Source organism: Camellia sinensis, chromosome 3 (assembly GCF_055761805.1).
Source record: "Camellia sinensis isolate YWXY chromosome 3, ASM5576180v1, whole genome shotgun sequence".
Taxonomy (NCBI): Eukaryota; Viridiplantae; Streptophyta; class Magnoliopsida; order Ericales; family Theaceae; genus Camellia; species Camellia sinensis.
The window spans coordinates 93159072-93177039 of NC_138963.1; the positions used below are offsets into that span (position 1 = coordinate 93159072).

The 17968-nt window shown below is 41.0% G+C and overlaps 1 non-coding gene across 1 annotated transcript; it reads right to left on the reverse strand.

The window, feature by feature from the left end:
• Positions 1–1173: 1173 nt before the first annotated feature.
• Positions 1174–1247, reverse strand: TRNAI-AAU (transfer RNA isoleucine (anticodon AAU)). Its single transcript has one exon. It is a non-coding gene; the product is annotated as a tRNA-Ile (tRNA).
• Between the last annotated feature and the right edge of the window lie 16721 nt (positions 1248–17968).

Below are 17968 nucleotides of genomic sequence, written 5' to 3' on the forward strand. Positions count from 1 at the left end.
CAATATCTTTGGAAGGAGAGTGATATTACCTACAGGAAAAAATGGATGTGGATCTGAGATGAGTCTCCTCAAGAACAGTATTGTTTGGGATGGTTGAGGATGCAAACAGAGCAAAAAAATAAACTGTAGACAGTCAGTGTGGTGATATCCAGAGAGTATATGACAAAGCTTGGATTTAAGAGAAGCCAAAACAAAGAGAATGTTGGAGCAAGGAGGCATAGGACTTGAAAATGTGAGAGAAGCCAATTTGAAATAGGACTTGAAAACAAAGAGAATGTTGGAGCAAGGAGGAGCACGATTTAAGAGAAGCCAACACAAAGAGAATGTTACTCTAAGAAAGCCAGTGATTTTAGTTCATGATTCCAAGTTGTAGCTGGTTTCCCAATAGATTATTATGTAGGACTTAGTCAATAAAGAAACGACTCAGCGCACGAGACTCTTCTTAAAGCAAGTTTTGAGAAGGACAAGATATATGTAGTCTTATTCTGTTATTGTAAACACCGTTTTTGCATCTCAACCCCACACCATCAAGACACTAATGACAAAATCCTATCGTAACATATATCAATAATGAGGCACTCACGACAAATCTTACCGTAAAATATACCAGTCTTCATCTAAACACAGCCTAAAAATCTTAACCCAATCTATATCAGAAGGAAATTATAAGATTATGATGATCTAGTCACACAGAGATGGTGTCTATGCATCAAAAGGGCATTTAGTTATTAGAATGATCTGCAATAACCTCAATTGACTAAATCACACACACATATACTCAGTAGCTAGATTGATTCAGCATTGGTTTTGGTTGGGGAATTTCAACAAGCACATGACATGGGCAGTAATGAATTGCTTAAAAATGAATTCGTGGTGAGTACTATTACTACTCTCCACTCGATTACTTGTTACCTGATTATAATGTTTTGTGGCCATGAGAGGATCCAATTGCATGAGTTCCATTTTCTGCATCCAAGCATTGCATCACCTCCAACCTTAATGCACCCAACCACCCACCCACACAAGGCAAAATAACAAAGGTGACCAAAATTGTTCTTTTAACGACCTTCTAATTACCGTTCAAAAAAGTTTCATTTAGCGCCTTTAGGATTTGAACCAATTCATTGGGTTCACTTTGCTAAATAAAAAAATTGCTAAAGAAACAAACAAATTTGGCCCATGCAGGTCTCGAACCTGCGACCTTCGCGTTATTAGCACGACGCTCTAACCAGCTGAGCTAATAGGCCACCGGCTATATTTTTTTTTATTTTTCTACAAATTGTTATAATGTACAAAATAGTCAAATTGATAACTTATTTAATTTAGGTCTTGTTTCACAGTGGGTTGATATAGCAAAAAAGGCACTAAAATTTAAAAAAAAAAAAAAAAGAAGTAAAAAAGGCATCTAAAAAAGTCAAAAATTCATTCCCATTATGTCTTTACTTTTTGCACCATTTTTCATAAAAAATTAAAAAATCATTCTCAAACATTTTTTTAACTCATATTTTAATCAAAAAGTAAAAAAAGTCTATTTCCAAACAAACTCTTAAAATAATTATTTATTTTTTTATTTTTTTAATGAGACTTATGAACATATTGTATGTTGTCATGGAAGTACGTCATGCGCTTTCTTCTTTTCAGACATCCATGGTCTCCCATGTTCGTAGGACCGGGAATGAATTTGCTCACCGGTTGGCTCAATTGGCTATCTCTCACGTGGGCATGCAAGTTTGGATGGAAGAAGTTCCCATTTCCATGCATCGTTTTGTTATGCTTGATGTTGGGTTTTCTTTTATTTTTTTTGCGTATTTGTTGCCCTATCTTTAACAAAAAAAAAAAGAAAAAAAAAAGGCTAAATGAATTAGTAAAATCAATTAATTTTTTTTTAAATAATCACAATTTGTATCCTTTTTTTTAAACTAGCGGATGTGCACATGCTTTGCACGTGATATTTTTCTTATATTTATATTTATGTTTATTTTTTTGGTTGGTAGGTTTTATATTAGTTTTACTTTTTGAATCATTTTGTTAGCTTTTGTTAATGTTTAATGTTTATAATTAAAAGCATGGATATTATTTGGTTGAAATTTGATAAGTCGAATTAGGAGTGTAATCGGACTCCATGCCCTTCATATGTAGATTTTTTTTGTCAATTCATTAAGAAAATAATGTATCAATTCTTGCATATGGAGGACATTTATATTTCTGTTTAAGTATTAAAATTTAGAAAATAGATTGAAACAATCACATAAAATAATTGCAGTCCATATCATATGGTTGGGCTTTTTTTTTTTTTGATCGACAAATATTAGTTGTTAGTTGTTAGATTAACACCTACGGGAGAAAATCTCTCAACTTTTGGCAAAGCACCTAAGTACTTGCACACCTTAAGGGAAATTGAATCTATAATCTCCTTGGGACCAAGCCCTAAGAAAGGTATGGTGGCCAACTAGGCTAGGCCTAGTTGGTTATCATATGGTTGGACTTATTACTATTAAATATATAATTTAGCAGGTTGTTTCATTTTTGTTATGTGTGTGTATCTAGAAACCATTTTATAATTAAAAGATGAACAAATAAAACACCCAACTAACATTGTAATGTTATTATTATTTAAGGTGAAAAAAAAAAAACTAATATTATAGTATTTTTATGATAATTTTGAAATAAATTAAGTAAAGGAAATTGAAAGATAAAAATATTTTACAAAATTCATTCCTTCTCTAGTTTGATCCTCTTTGCGGAATTTTGAAAATTTGTTATATTTATATTTTTCATTTCATAGTTTCAGTATTGTTAGCAGGAATATCATTATCTATGATGGTAAACTTTGTAAGCTTGCTCCTTCTTCTCATATTTTACTTGAGTTACGGAATGAACGGTGTTTATGTTTTGCAATTGTGCGCTGTGTACACAAAAAAGATGATTTACATATGGGCTTGTATGTTTATATTTAGTGACGTAATAATATGGAAAATAGAGGTGTGAATCTATATGAAAAATTGTGGAGACAACGATATAAGAATAAGTGATTGATAAGCAAAATTTAGTCCCATGACACCCTGCCTCTGAAACAAAGACTATGGTGGTGGGGGGTGGTGGTGGGTCCACCGACGCGTGGGGCCTTGTGTCCACACCTACTTGGTGGTGCCTATTTTAATTTGTTTTTTATTTTTTTATTTTGATTAACCAAAGTAAACAAATGATTTAAATTAAAAACAAATTAAAAGATTATAACTTAAATTAACAAAATTTTTATAATTAATCCAAATATTTATATGTTTATTATACATGAATGAAGAAAACTTGAAAATTTAGAGAGCTTGGAATTGTTTGTTTTATTCTTATATTTTATTTTGTTTAATATGGTTGCTATAGTTTTATTCATATATATTTGATAGCGACATATTATATTTTTGTTTGTATTATATGATTGCTATTGGTTATATAATTGAAGTGTTAAGTATTTTTATTTCAGCATTAGTTTGCTTTTAAAATTTGATTTTATGAAGTGATTTTGAAACAAATAAAAATATTATATGTACGAGCAAGAAATAATTTTCTCGTATAATCCTGTTGATCAAGTCCGCGCTCCTCCAAACGTCGTCGCTTTACTCCTTGAAAATACAAACGTGAGCTAGCCGGCGGGTGTGTGCCGGATACCTCTTCGATGCCTAAGTCAACAAAATAGACAAATAGACAAAAGCTCCGTGTATTCGAGAATCAAAGTTGTGTTACCTCTCCATAGGTGATGCTATGAGTTTTTATAGGTTCCGCGTGGCACAATCCTAGTAGGATTCTTATTCCTCCATGCAGAGTCCTCCTAGGAATCACACTCCTGAAAGATAATGCTTATCCTTCAACATCCCCCTCACTGCTTAAACCAAGTGAGATAGTCCTAGCTCGGTGGCATATCCAAGTGACCGAGCTAGCATTGCCATGACACAATGACAATGTAACCGAGCTAACAATACTCATGTTACATTTATCTCGGCGCTTTATGTGTAACATGTACCTCGGCTTCACCTGTAGACCGTGCTAACCATAGCGTACTTGGACCGAGCTACTCAATAGCAAGGTCCTGAATAGAAGCCAAAAATACCTCGGCTCAAGATGGTTTGACTGGGCTAACTGTCACCGCGTCGATCGAGCTAACCACCAAGCTCTTTCGGACCGGGCTATCTGCAAGGCCCTTTTACTCAGCCCTTCTTACTGTGGTCCACAGAATGACCCATTACCCAGCTCGGCCTAATTTACATATAAAGTACTTCTCAATTGCCCCTTAATTCCATCTGTGCAGCATGATAGGGATTATCTTTTTCCAGCCGAGCTAAAAAACTTTAGCTTTTCAACCGAGCTAGTATGTCGCCGGGCTACCGATTGGTACGGTTACAAAACGTCTCTTCAATCATACTAAAACTGAGTTGCTTCCCATTCCGAGGACACGTGGGGAGCTGTCATTCGCGTGGCGTAGGTGTCACGCCGTCTTCGTAATTCGCAAAATTTGAACAGTCCCGTCCAAATTCGTTCTTTTCACAAAAAACCCTACTCTTTGAACCATACGCACCACTATTCATTTTCTTCTCTTTCTACTTTCTGAAATTTCCTCAATACTGCTTCTGCAAAAGCTCGTGTTTTGCTCCTGGTGCCATTTTCATCTCCAGTTCCTCCATTCTTGACTAGTATGTTTGCTCAAATCTGTTTCCATTTTGTTGATTTTGCATCAGCTTTGCAATATACAGCATGCTCGTCTGTATGTTTTTCAAAATATATACCATGTTTGCTTCCATTCTTCTGTGAAAAAACCATGTAATAGAACCACTTGCACTCACGAATAATCTGAAGAACGGTGTATTTGATCCAAAATCACACTCCAACTGAACTAGGAAGTTGTTTGTATTAGGTGCAAACCCAGCCAAACTAAACAACCGAACTAGCACTTCATGTCATACTTGTAGTTTCAATAAGTCTGAATACCTTGTGCTTTACTGGCCGAGCTAGCGAACTACCTTAGGTTCGCGCAGTAGTGTGCTAGAAAGCCTCAACCGCCGACCAAGCTACAACCTAGGCTAAACCAGCTCCCTTAGTCCAAACCGAACTAAGAATGCTGCCCCAAAAGGCTCAACCGGGTTAAAAAGCCCCTTGCTCAAACCGGGCTAAGACTAGATTGCATCATGTGTAGCCGAGCTAAGACTTCATTTATCTTGCCTTTGTTTCTTGTAGCAGGGTCTTGTGCTCTATGCTTACCACCTTTCTTTTTCACTTTGTAGACTTAGGTTGGCCAGGCACTCCTTAGAATGCTCAACCGAGCTACTCAACGTCATTTCTCGACCGAGCTAACACTTCAGCTAATTTAATCATAACTTAAGACCACATGGGGAAATACTGATTTTCAGTAAACACCCCAGGTGCTATGGCCGAGTTCTGAACGGACTACCATATCCCTGATGATGTCCATCTCACTCTAGCCGAACTAGATATCACTCCATGGGGAAACCCTGGCTTTGTTCCCTTTACACTTCTTTCCATTGTAGAAACCGGACTAAGATTCCCTGTACAACCCCTTCTTTGTGAGTTCCTCAGACAAACCAACCTTTGCCCTACCTAACTTTCACAAATTTATACCGTATAATAAATGGCATCACCGAGCTAAACCGCCGGGCTGGCCTTAACCTCAATTTAGCCGAGCTCTTCCACCAATATTCTATAGGATCGCCGGAAGATGGCTGGGTTTACTATTTAAGAATAAGGCGCCGACGTGAAAAGATAATAAAAAATACCCCGGATAAAGATGTGAATGATGATGATTTCTTCTGGGTATCTGGGAACTTTGAGGGCCAACATGCCCAGATCCCGGGTGACAGAATAAATTGGAACAAGGATGTAGCTGGTAGGATTACCTCAACTCAATTCCATGTTTTTTTTTTTACTTAGGTTTCTTATCTTGAACCGTACTAACTGTTATCTTTTTTCCTTCATGCAGATTTGAACTTCCTTAAGTCTCAATACAGCTATCCCAACTTAAACGCACTTCGTGCCGCACTACGATATCTAAACAGAAGCTGGGCCAAGCTACTAGATTTTGAACCGACCTACAGATATAGTAGCCGCAGGAAGACCCGAGTGACTGATTTCCTCCATGAACCTTCGCCAGAGCCAGATCCAGATCCATTCTTGCCTCAAATCAATCTCATCCCACTAATTGCCAAACAAGAAATGGCCAAGAAAAGAGCCGTAAGAGCACTCCTTACCGAGACAAACCGGCCCGAGGTACCACAAGCCGGTCAAACCCAGGAGACCGTGGTGGCCCTGCCATCCCATCAACCTGAATCGTCTCGGACTCGTAAACGCGCTCAGTTTTTCACTACCGAGCCATGCCTCGTCGATGAGGACGAGCCTGTGCTTTCCCCCCACCGAAGTACCGAGCCCACAACCTGAGAGCCCAGATCGAGCTAATTCTTCTGATTGGGCACCGAGGTTAACATATCAGAACTGAGCCATCAGACAAATAGATTCAGTGGTGGCAGATAAAGATCACATGCTGGCCTTCAACCTGGCTAAGAGCGTGTGTCTGCCCCTCGATATGGATCACCATGCCCACCTTACCGAGCTAAAAGCTATCCACTCGGCCACCAAATCAATGGTGCTAGTGAGTACTCTTTCCTTTGTTTTCCTGTTTTGTGCCAACTGTTAGCTCGGTTCTTACTCAACTTTGCTTACCATATTTATGCAGGCCATGCGGAAGAACTAGATTGCTTATAAGCATGTGCTAGAGCTACGCAAAACAACAAGGCAAGCCGTGGTATAGGCTGACCATAAGACGGTCGAGCTAAATGAGGCCAAACAAAAAATGGTCGAGCTACAATCTGAGGTCGCCCGCCTCACCGGCCTAGTTGACTTAGCCGAAGTGGACAAACAAAAAGCTTTGACCGAGCTGAAGGATCGTTACTTGCGTGAGCTTGCCACAGTTGAGTAGAACAAGAAGGCCGAAATAACTGAACTTGAGAAGAAGATTGGTGATGCAGAAGACCGCGACTTCAAAAAAGGTGAAGCAACCTACATTTTGTAGTGTGAAGCTGCCAAGGATCTATTTTTCAAGTGCGGGTGGAAAGCGGCGGTGGAACAGCTCGGTCACAGTCCAGAGACTGAGGTTTTCCTGAACCCTCCATCGTACTTCATACCAATCTGTATGGCAGAGTATGCAGCCGCCATTCAACAAAAATTCCTTGAATCTAAGGATGATGAAGAAGAGACCGTGCCTAACAATGTCTCGGTCATCAATGATCCTGACATCCAGTCAGCACGGGTTGAACCACCGGTGGAAGACCTGACAACCGAGCTACCAACTGAAACCGGGCTCCGAGTTGAACTGGATGCTGATCTTGACGACCTGTTTGCTTGACTTTGTATTTTCCTTTTAGGTGCTAACTTTAGAAGTTTTTGTAACTGGGTTACGGCCCTATCCTTTGTACTTTGGCTTTGCATTATCAATGAAATCATCTTTGGTTTTTTTCAACTGTTATTTCGGTTAACTTCCATGCATGTACTTTACTCTGTAATCTGAATGAAGTATAATATTCTCTGGCCGAGATGCTTTATCCTGGTCTTAACTTTGCAATCTAATTGGCCATACTTGCCAACCTCTTCAGCTTAGATCCTTATCTCGGTTAAAGAACAATAAGTGTTGGTTTTTCCAGCCAATCTCTGTAGCCTAGATCCTTATCTCGGCTGAAGAACAACAAGTGTTGGTTTTTCCAGCCAACTTCTTCAGCCTAGATCCTTATTTCGGCTGAAGAACAACAAGTGTTGGTTTTTCCATCCAACCTCTTCAGCCTAGATCCTTATCTTGGCTGAAGAACAGTAAGTGCTGGTTTTTCCATCCAACCTCCAAGTTGGTTATTCCTGCCAACCTAGAGTCAAGTGTTTGGTTATTCCTACCAAACGTCCTGCAGTCTGGATCCTTATCCTGGGCTTAGGAGGGGTGTTGGTTATTCCAGCCATCCTCTAAGTTGGTTATTCCTGCCAATTTAGAGTAAAGTGTTTGGTTTTTCCTGCCAAACGTCCTGCAGCCTGGATCCTTATCCTCGGCTTAGGAAGGGTGTTGGTTATTCCAGCCAACCTCTAAGTTGGTTATTCCTGCCAACCTAGAGTAAAGTGTTTTGTTGTTCCTGTCAAACGTCCTGCAGTCTAGATTCTTATCCTGGGCTTATGAGGGGTTAAAGTTGGTTATTTCGGCCAACTATGCTTTCAATGCCCCTAGCTCGCTAAAACAATCTTTTACAGAAGAAAACAATCTATGCTGAAAAGAAACTACTTATTTTATTGAGAAAGGAAAACTACAAGTATGTTTAAAGAAAAAGCTAAAAATAAAACAGTTTGAGATTAGTAGTGTTCCATGGCCTGGGAATGGCTTTGCTGTCCTTGTCTTCCAAGTGGTATGCCCCTTTTCCTGTTAACCCAACTACTTTGTCAGGTTCTTCCCATTTGGGCCCTAACTTGCCCTCTCCGGGTACCAGGGTGTTTCCCATTACTTTGCACAGTACCCAATCTCCAACCTTGAATTGCCTTGGATGTACTGTCTTGTTGTATTTTCTAGATAACTCCTGCTGGTATGAGGCGATGTGAACCAGCACTTTTTCTCTTCTTTCTTCTGCAAGATCAAGCTCCAATGCTATGGCTTCTTCATTTAAGTCTGGGTCAAAATTTTCGCTTCTGATGGTGAGGAGACCAATTTCCAGTGGGATTACTGCTTCTATGCCATAGGCTAAGGAGAATGGTGTTTCTCTAGTTGATCGTTGAGGTGTGGTACGGTAAGCCCATAAAACATGAGGAAGCTCCTCAGCCCACTTTCCTTTTGCTTTCTCTTACCTTTTCTTTAATACATCCAAGACAACTTTGTTTGATGCTTCTGCCTAGCCATTTGCTTAGGGGTATGCCGGTGTAGAGTTATAGAATTCTATCTTGTACTCCTCACAAAAGCCTCTAAAAATTTTACCGTCGAATTGGGTGCCGTTATCTGATATCAGCGCCATGGGTATGCCGAACCGAGTGATTATATTATGCCAGACAAACTTCTTCACATCTTTCACCTTTATTGATGCTAGTGCTTCTGCTTCCACCCACTTTGTGAAGTAGTCTGTTGCTGCAAGGAAGAACTTTCTGTTGCTGGGTGCTGTTGGAAGTGGTCCTACTATGTCCAAGCCCCACATTGCAAAGGGCCATGGGCTAGTTAAAGGTAGAAGCTCTCTGGCTGGCTAATGTATTTGGTGTGCGAACTTCTGACATTTCTCGCACTTCTTGACATACTTCTCCGAATCTGCTTGCATGTAAGGCCACCAATATCCCTGAGAAATTGCTCTGTAAGCCAATGATCTCCCCCCTTGGTGGCTTCCACATACGCCTTCCTGAATCTCGAACAGGAATGCTTCGACCTTGCTGGGATGGACACACTTTAGGTAAGGTCTTGTGAAGGATTTCTTGTATAAGGCCATTGATGGGGAGGTCCAAAATCGCTGTGACTTTGCTCTTATCTTGTTGGCCTCCTTCTTCTCTTCGGGTAAAATGCCGTCTTTTAGGAACACTATGATGGGATCCATCCATGAAGGTCCTAGTTCGGCGCAACATACTTCTTCTACTTCAGGTTCTTCAATGCTTGGTTTGGATAGGAAGTCAATCAGTAGTGGATGTGGGATGGATATATCTGCCATTGAGGCAAAGCCTGCTAGTTCGTCTGCTCTGCTATTTTTTTCTTTGCCAATCTGCTCTATCCGCACTACTTCGAACTTCATGATCTCTTTTCTGACTAACTCTTGATACTTGGCCATTCTTTTATCCTTTGCTTCGTAGTTGCCTGAAATTTGGTTTACCATCAGCTGTGAGTCACTGTAAACCATTAGCTCGGTGGCCTTCATGTAGAGTGCTAATTTTAGTCCTGCCAGAAGCACTTCATACTCCGCTTCGTTGTTTGATGCTGGGAAGCCAAGGTTGACTGCCTGTTCCACTACTAGACCATCTGGTGAGATGAGGACTATGCCGAGTCCTGCTCCGTGCCTGTTAGATGCTCCATCTACAAAACGCTTCCACATCTCCCTAACGAATAACTTCCAGCAGGTAGAGGGATCGGATGATGCCTTGGGGTCCTGAGTGTTGGTGGTATTTTCTTCCAAGTCCATGCTTACTGTTTGCCCCTCACTATCTGATTGTGCCAGGTTTTTGTTTACTGATGAGTCTTCGCCTGGTGTAGCATGGTTCGCCTCTTCCAGTTTGTCATTACTCTGATCTGTTTTGGGGTATGACTGGGTATCCCCATTCAGGGGTTGCACGCTTCCTGCGGCGCTTTTCGTCCCCATTTCGGTGGCACTAGTCAAGTCAACTAGGCAGATATGATGGCTTCCTGGGGTGAATTCTGCCACCAAGTCTGCCAATGCTTGGGCTTTTATTGTGGTTCTGGGTTGAAACTTGATATCGTACTATCCCAGTTCCACAGCCCACTTCAAGATTTGCCCAGACAAGTTTGCCCTCTCAAACAGAGCTTTTAAGGGGAAGGCTATAAGGACAATTATGGTGTGGGCGTGAAAGTAATGTGACAACTTCCTTGATGCCATCATCAAGGCTAAGGCTAGTTTTTCCAATGGTAAGTACCTGGTTTTTGCACCCAGCAATGTCTTGCTGACATAAAAGATGAGTAGATGTTGGATTCTTTCTGCTCGGACTAACACTGCACTAATTGCGTGCTGTGAAACTGCCAGGTACAAAAATAGTTCTTCTCCAGGTATTGGAGTCACCAGCAACGGTAGAGAAGACATGTATTCTTTCAAACTTTCTAGGGCGCGGTCGTATTCTTCATCCCACTCAAACTTGGCCTTTAATGCTTGAAAAAATGGTCGACATCTGTCTGATGACCGACTTATGAACCGGTTTAGCATGGCTGCCATACCAGTGAGATGCTGTACTTCTTTTACTGAGTTGGGCCTCTCTAGATCCTGAATTGCTTTGATCTGAGAAGGGTCTGCCTCTATACCTCGGTTGGTCACCAGGAAGCCTAGGAATTTGCCAGATCCTATGCCGAACGCACACTTAGATGCATTAAGGCGCAACTTGTGCTTCTTTAGGATTTGAAACATCTCACCTAGGTCCCTGAGATGGTCATTCTCATCCTTGCTTTTGACTACCATATAATCAATGTAAGCCTCCATTGTTCTGCCTAACAATGGTTCGAACATCTTGGTGATCATCCACTGGAATGTTGCCCCTGCGTTTTTTAGGCCAAAGGGCATGACCTTGTAGCAATACAGTCCTCTTGGCGTCGTAAAAGATGTGACCTCCTGGTCTGGCTCATACATAGTGATCTGATGGTAACCTTTGTATGCATCAAGAAAGCTAAGACGGTTTTGTCCTGCCGTTAGATCTACCAGTTGGTCTATATGTGGTAGGGGAAAGCCGTCTTTTGGGCACGCCTTGTTGACTGTTTTGTAGTCCACGCAGACACGCCATTTTCCATTCTTCTTTGGCACCACTACCGTATTGGATATCCATTTGGGATAGTGCACTTCTCTGATAGCTCCTGCCTCCAGAAGGTTTCCCACTTCTTCCGCCACTATCTCGGCGTGGTGGAGCGCTGATCTGCGAGTGCGCTATATGATTGGTCTTGCAGTTAGGTGGGCATTCAATTGGTGACAGATGAAGTTTGGGTCAATGCCAGGCATGCCATACGGCGTCCAGGCAAACACTTCGATGTTAGAGGTCAAGAATTCCATGACCTCTATTCTCTCGATGCTGGACATAGATAAGCCAGGCAAAAAGAACTTTTCCGGGTCCTTTTCATCTATTCTTACCTGTACCAAGTCTTCTACTGCCTTCTGTTCAGCGGCTTTGCCAATGTCCGCAAACAATTCATTGCTCTCAGGTTCTTTTACCATCTGAACAAACCCTTTGGTAGCTCGGTTGCCATTTACTGTGACGAAGCACTGTTTGGACATAATTTGGTCTCCAAAAGACCTCTTCAATTACTCCGGCTTCGTTGGGGAACCGCATTACTTGATGGTAGGTTGACGCTACCGATCGCATGGCATGCAGCCATGTCCTTCCCAAGATTATGTTGTAAGTGGAAGGGACTTCAATACCCAAAACTCCACTTGTTTCGTCATGCTTCTTGCTCTGACTGGGAGGATAATCTTGCCAACGGGCCATTCTGGCATTGAGTTGAATCCGATCAGGGGAGATACGGCAGGTGCCAAGTCTTTGTCCTCCAGTTTCAACTGTTTGAAGGTTTCGTAATACATTATCTCACATGAGCTCCCTTGGTCAATCAAAGTTCGCTTGACGTCGTAATCCTTGATTCAGAGAGTGACGACCAGTGCGTCATTGTGAGGGCAATATATCCTTGCCAAGTCTCTGTCTGAAAAAGACATGACGTTCATGGCCTCTGTTTTCCCCTTTTTAATGGTAGGCTAGGCACTTAATACCTCCCTTAAGTGCTCAGCCTTCTTGATTATTCCCCTAAGCTCACATACTCGCTCAGGTTCGTATACCCCATGTATTACGTTTATCACGCCTTGAGGTGGGGCGTCGATCGGTGTTCCGTCTGGATGATCGTGGTTTTGGGGGGCTGGCTGTGTCCCTCCTTCTATGTATTGGTCCAAGTGCCCAGCTGCCACTAACTCCTCCAGGTGTTGTCTCAACGGCGTGCAATTTTCAGTGCGGTGCCCTTTTTCCTTATGAAAGGTGCGTCAAGATCTTTCGTCATAGTCCTTTTGTGCCTCTCCCAATTTAGCTGGCCATCTGACGAAAGGTTCATCACGTATCTCACTGAGAATTCGATAGATCGGTTTCTTGAACACCGTGGTGATGGCAGTGCGGATTCTTAACCACCTTTTATCTTGGTCTTCTCCGTTGTCCCGCCTGCCTCGCCCGTTCCAATTTGGACGTTCTACCGCGTTGACTTTTGTCGTAGTCTTTTTATCTGGTATCACGGTTGTACCAGACTTTGTTTTAGCACGGGCGCCGTCCTCCTTCACCCAATTGTACTGATGTACCCTCTCCATTAAGGCTTCCATTGTGAGGGGGGGTGTCATGGTAATTGCGTCCCTCAGCCTGTTTCCGACTAGAAGACCTCTTTTGTATTGCGTGATGGCGAGATTTGTGAGGCAATCTCCTATCTGGTTGAAAGTCTCCCAATAACGACTGTTGTAGGATTTCAACGTTTTCTTGTCGCCCATGTTAATGGAGAGTAGCTGATCGATCTCTACTGGCGTCTTGGTGTTCGTTTTGAACCTTGTCACGAACGCCTCCGCTAATTGCGCCCAGGAGGCTGTGCTGCCTTCTAGTAGCCTTTCGAACCAGGTTAAACCTAGGTCGCCAAGGCTGGATGGGAATAGGATGCACATCAAAGCCTCGTTCCGCTGGTATACTGCCATGACCTGGCGAAAGTGGCTTAGGTGCATGTAGGGGTCTGTCTTTTCCTCGTAAGTCGTAAATTTAGGCTGGATGAAGCTTGAAGATAATGGTGCGTTCTCAATCGCCGGAATGAACGGCGAGCTGTGTAGCCTTGCCAATGCTTTATCTGTTGGTTCGTAGGTAAGGTGCGGTATTGGCATTCCTACCTCGATGCTTCCATGCATCCGAGGAGCCAACCACTGAAGGGATGAAACTCTGCGCGGGTCGCGTGCCCTGACATCTTCCTTCCGTCGTGCCCTTTCTTCAAGCACATTCCGGAAGTCGGACGATCTAGGCAACTCCGTTTGCCTGGATGATGTCTGGTGCGTATGTGAGGGTCGATAGGTGCTTTCCTTAGTGTAAGACCTCAATGTTCTCGTTCTCTCTGACCTGGAGTAACAGTATTGGAATTGAGTGAGTGTCGCCTGTTCTGAGGCTCTTACTCTCTGCTTGCGATGGCGTGGTATGCCTACCACGATTTTCTGAGTGGCGAGGAGGCGTATTACTTTTGTGCCCCTCTCTTGTCGCCACTCCCTTCCCTTTTATCTGGCACTTCATTAATTCTATCTCCGCCGCCATCTTCCTAATTAACTTGTCCTGCTCCTTTACCTGATCCTCCAAAACTTGAGGGTCGATCCTCCGCCTCTGCCTATCAGGACTTGATGAGCGACGGGGGCTGTTACCCCGCCTCCCCCTTGCATCCCTCCGGGGGTTCTGTCGCTGGGGCTCTAAATCTGCTATGGGAGGGATGGAAGGCAAACCTTCGCGCCTCCCACCTCCCTTTGGGGTTTGTCCGTCGATGGCGGACTGCGGCAAATCTTCATTGTGCTCCATTGTGTCTAATCTAGTGAGGAAAACTTTGATCAAGAGGTTTTGTTCTTTCTGTGGTTCCCACAGACGGCGCCAATTGTATGAGCAAGAAATAATCTTCTCATATAATCCTGTTGATCAAGTCCGCGCTCCTCCAAACGTCGTCGCTTTACTCCCTGAAAACACAAAGGTGAGCTAGCCGGCGGGTGTGTGCCGGATACCTCTCTGTGCCTAAGTTAGCAAAATAGACAAATAGACAAAAGCTCCGTGTATTCGGGAATCAAAGTTGTGTTACCTCTCCATAGGTGATGTTATGAGCTTTTATAGGTTCCGCGTGGCACAATCCTAGTAGGACTCTTATTCCTCCATGCAAAGTCCTCCTAGGAATCACACTCCTGAAAGATAATGCTTATCCTTCAACATCCCCCTGTAGCATGCCCGGGGGGTACCCGCGCGCGTTAAACAGTTCGGACCCCCAAGATCTCTTTGATCTATTCTCACGAGTGCAATGTGAAACGTAGATGAGAGTCCAGATTTGGCAACTTTTATTGAAAATCCATTTTTATTGCAATTTTGTCAAAAATGGACTGCGTCATCAGATCTCAAAGTCGCCACCTAATATTTTGGGAAATTAGGAAACCCATGACTCGGTGCCAAGGCCACTGTTCGTCGTAACCAAGGATGCTTGGCTCGGAACCTTAGGTATGAGAGGGGAAGGTCAATAATGAGCACCCCCACCCACCCGATCAAAGATCGGCCTTTACTAACCATGATATGAATTTTATTTTATTTATATGTTCATGTTCTGATTAGTTAATAAATCCTAAAATTTACTATGTGAAGCATACAAGTATAGACTATGTCACCCATTTTGGAACAACTTGATTTCATGTAGTTTTGAAAGAGTTTTGAAAATGTATAACCCAAATAAATTGAGTTTACAAACATGAAAATCAACATCATTCCAAATTAAGCGACACAACCTCCATCCACTGGCATTCATACAATTATATTACATAAGCAAATAGCCACATGTTAGGATGCTTAAACATAGTAAAAAAAAACATACACAAACGGGATGCTAAAGCATAAAAACTTACATGTTTGACGACCCGCGAACAAGCTACAAAACAAAGTTAGTAAAACATGCATGATCTTATATACAAAATCCTAATGCAATTCACTCATGAGATGCAACTAATGATTCAGCCTCTAAAATATGATATGTGAATCATCTCAAGAACATGAGGTAGCGCACATAATCACATAGGAATTGATTAAATCCATAAATGCAAACTTAGCCGAATCAAGATGCATGAAACATGGATGCAAAGCATAACTATGATGAAAAATAAATATGATGTTTATGTACAAATAAAGAAAGCAAGTAAAAGAACGGGATAGAAAGAAGCGGGGCAGGGAATTATTACAACATTTAAAGAATAATTACAAACCAAATTAGAGAGGGATGAGGAGAATATTACAACAAAATAAAAAACCTCACAAACTCTCAAAATAAAAAAAATAATAATAAAATAAAATAAAATAAAATAAAGAAACTTCATGTGCGCCGGAAAATATTTTGCTTGACGTAGGAAGACTGCTCCGTTTTGTTCGGGGAAACTTATTTTTGCGGGAGCACTATTCATCCCGAGATACTATTCACTGTCGGAAGTTACTATTCATCATGACAATTACTATTCACCTTTCTTGATCGTTATTCATCTTACCGGGCATTTTTCATCCGCTGTTACTATTCATCGCCGGAGGTACTATTCATCGATGGGGCTATTATTCATCGTCGGGGTTACTATTCATCGCCGGAAGTTACTATTTACCGCCGGAGGTTACTATTCACCACCGATCACTATTCATTTGGCGGGGTCACATCTTTTAACAAATTAGGTGGTTCGACCAACCATTTAAAGTGATAAAATTACAACAATTTATCAATAGTAAACTACAACATTTTATGTAAATTACAACAGTTTATATACAACAGTAAATTACAGCAAATAAAGTAGTAAAATTAGGTGGTTCAACCGACCATTTAAAGTGATAAAATTACAACAATTTATAAATAGTAAACTACAACATTTTATGTAAATTACAACAGTTTATATACAACAGTAAATTACAGCAAATAGAGTAGTAAAATTAGGTGGTTCAACCGACCATTTAAAGCGATAAAAAAAATTATGAAAAACAATAAATAAAGTACTTAAACAAATTATATCACATTTTGAAATTAAATGAAAGTTTGCGAAAACTCACCTTTCGGGGACATGATGAATTTTCTGATTCACAAACTTTCTTTTGATTACCCTCAAGTCTGTGGAATGTGTTCTCAATTCTCAGTCAAAATTTGGAATTACAACTTTAGCGGTTCCTTCTTTCTGATTCTTTTTCTCTCAAAATTCCCTCGCACCAATCTCCTTTTTTTTATTCTCTCTCCTAATTTTTTGACTCTTCTAATCTCTCCCCTCCCAAAATCCTCCTTTCCTTCTCTGATCTTCCCCCCTTTATAGAAAATAATTGTAAGAAAAGGACAAAAGAAGAAACGGTGGTAGGAGTTGTTTTCAAAAGATGCACAGTAAAATTACTATGCACTTTATAATATAATAATATATAAAAGAGATTATTAGCATAAATACATGTACAAATACCCAGAAAAATATATAAAAGCACACAAATACGTAAAATTAAAATACATGGACTAATAAAATATATTTTAGTAGGCCAAATATGCAACATAATTTGACCAAAGCGGGTCTAAAGGCACAGAAAACAAAAAGACGCACGATGGGAGTGTAGTGAATTTTTTTTTCAAAGGAGGAATAATACCCTTATATAATATAATATATATATATATATATATACAAAAGTATGGTGCGTGGGTGAAACCAGGGTACTGAATAAATTTAATAAAATATTATATAATAATATAACATAATATATATATATATAATACATAATAAAGGGAAAGAAAATAGAGAAGGAGTCTAAAATAATTTGGCAAAAACAGGTGTAAGACTAGGATTAAAGTTTATATTCCATCTTTTTACTGAGAATTTTGTGAGATAGCATATTCCTGTTTTCATCATTGAGTAATCAAAAGAAAGCGCCCAAGTCTTAGGGCCGGTCAAAATGGGGTGTCTACACCCCCTCACTGCTTAAACCAAGTGAGATAGTCCTAGCTCGGTGGCATATCCAAACGACCGAGCTAGCATTGCCATGACACAATGACAATGTAACCGAGCTAACAATACTCATGTTACATTTATCTCGGCGCTTTATGTGTAACATGTACCTCGGCTTCGCCTGTAGACTATGCTAACCATAGCGTACTTGGACTGAGCTACTCAACAGCAAGGCCCTGAATAAAAGCCAAAAATACCTCGGCTCAAGATGGTTTAACCAGGCTAACTGTCGCCGCGCCGACCATGGTGACTGAGCTAACCACCAAGCTCTTTCGGACCGGGCTATCTGCAAGGCCCTTTTACTCAGCCCTTCTTATTGTGGTCCACAGAATGGCCCATTACCCAGCTCGGCCCAATTTACATATAAATTACCCTCTCATTAGATAACTCAATTTTCATACAATTTTTTGTCTTGATGTTTTTTTTTTTATTTTTTTATTTTTTTATTTTATAGTAATGAAACCCATTGTATTTTTTTTTCCAACTAATCAAACAGATTAATGGAATTTTTTTGTTTTTTATTT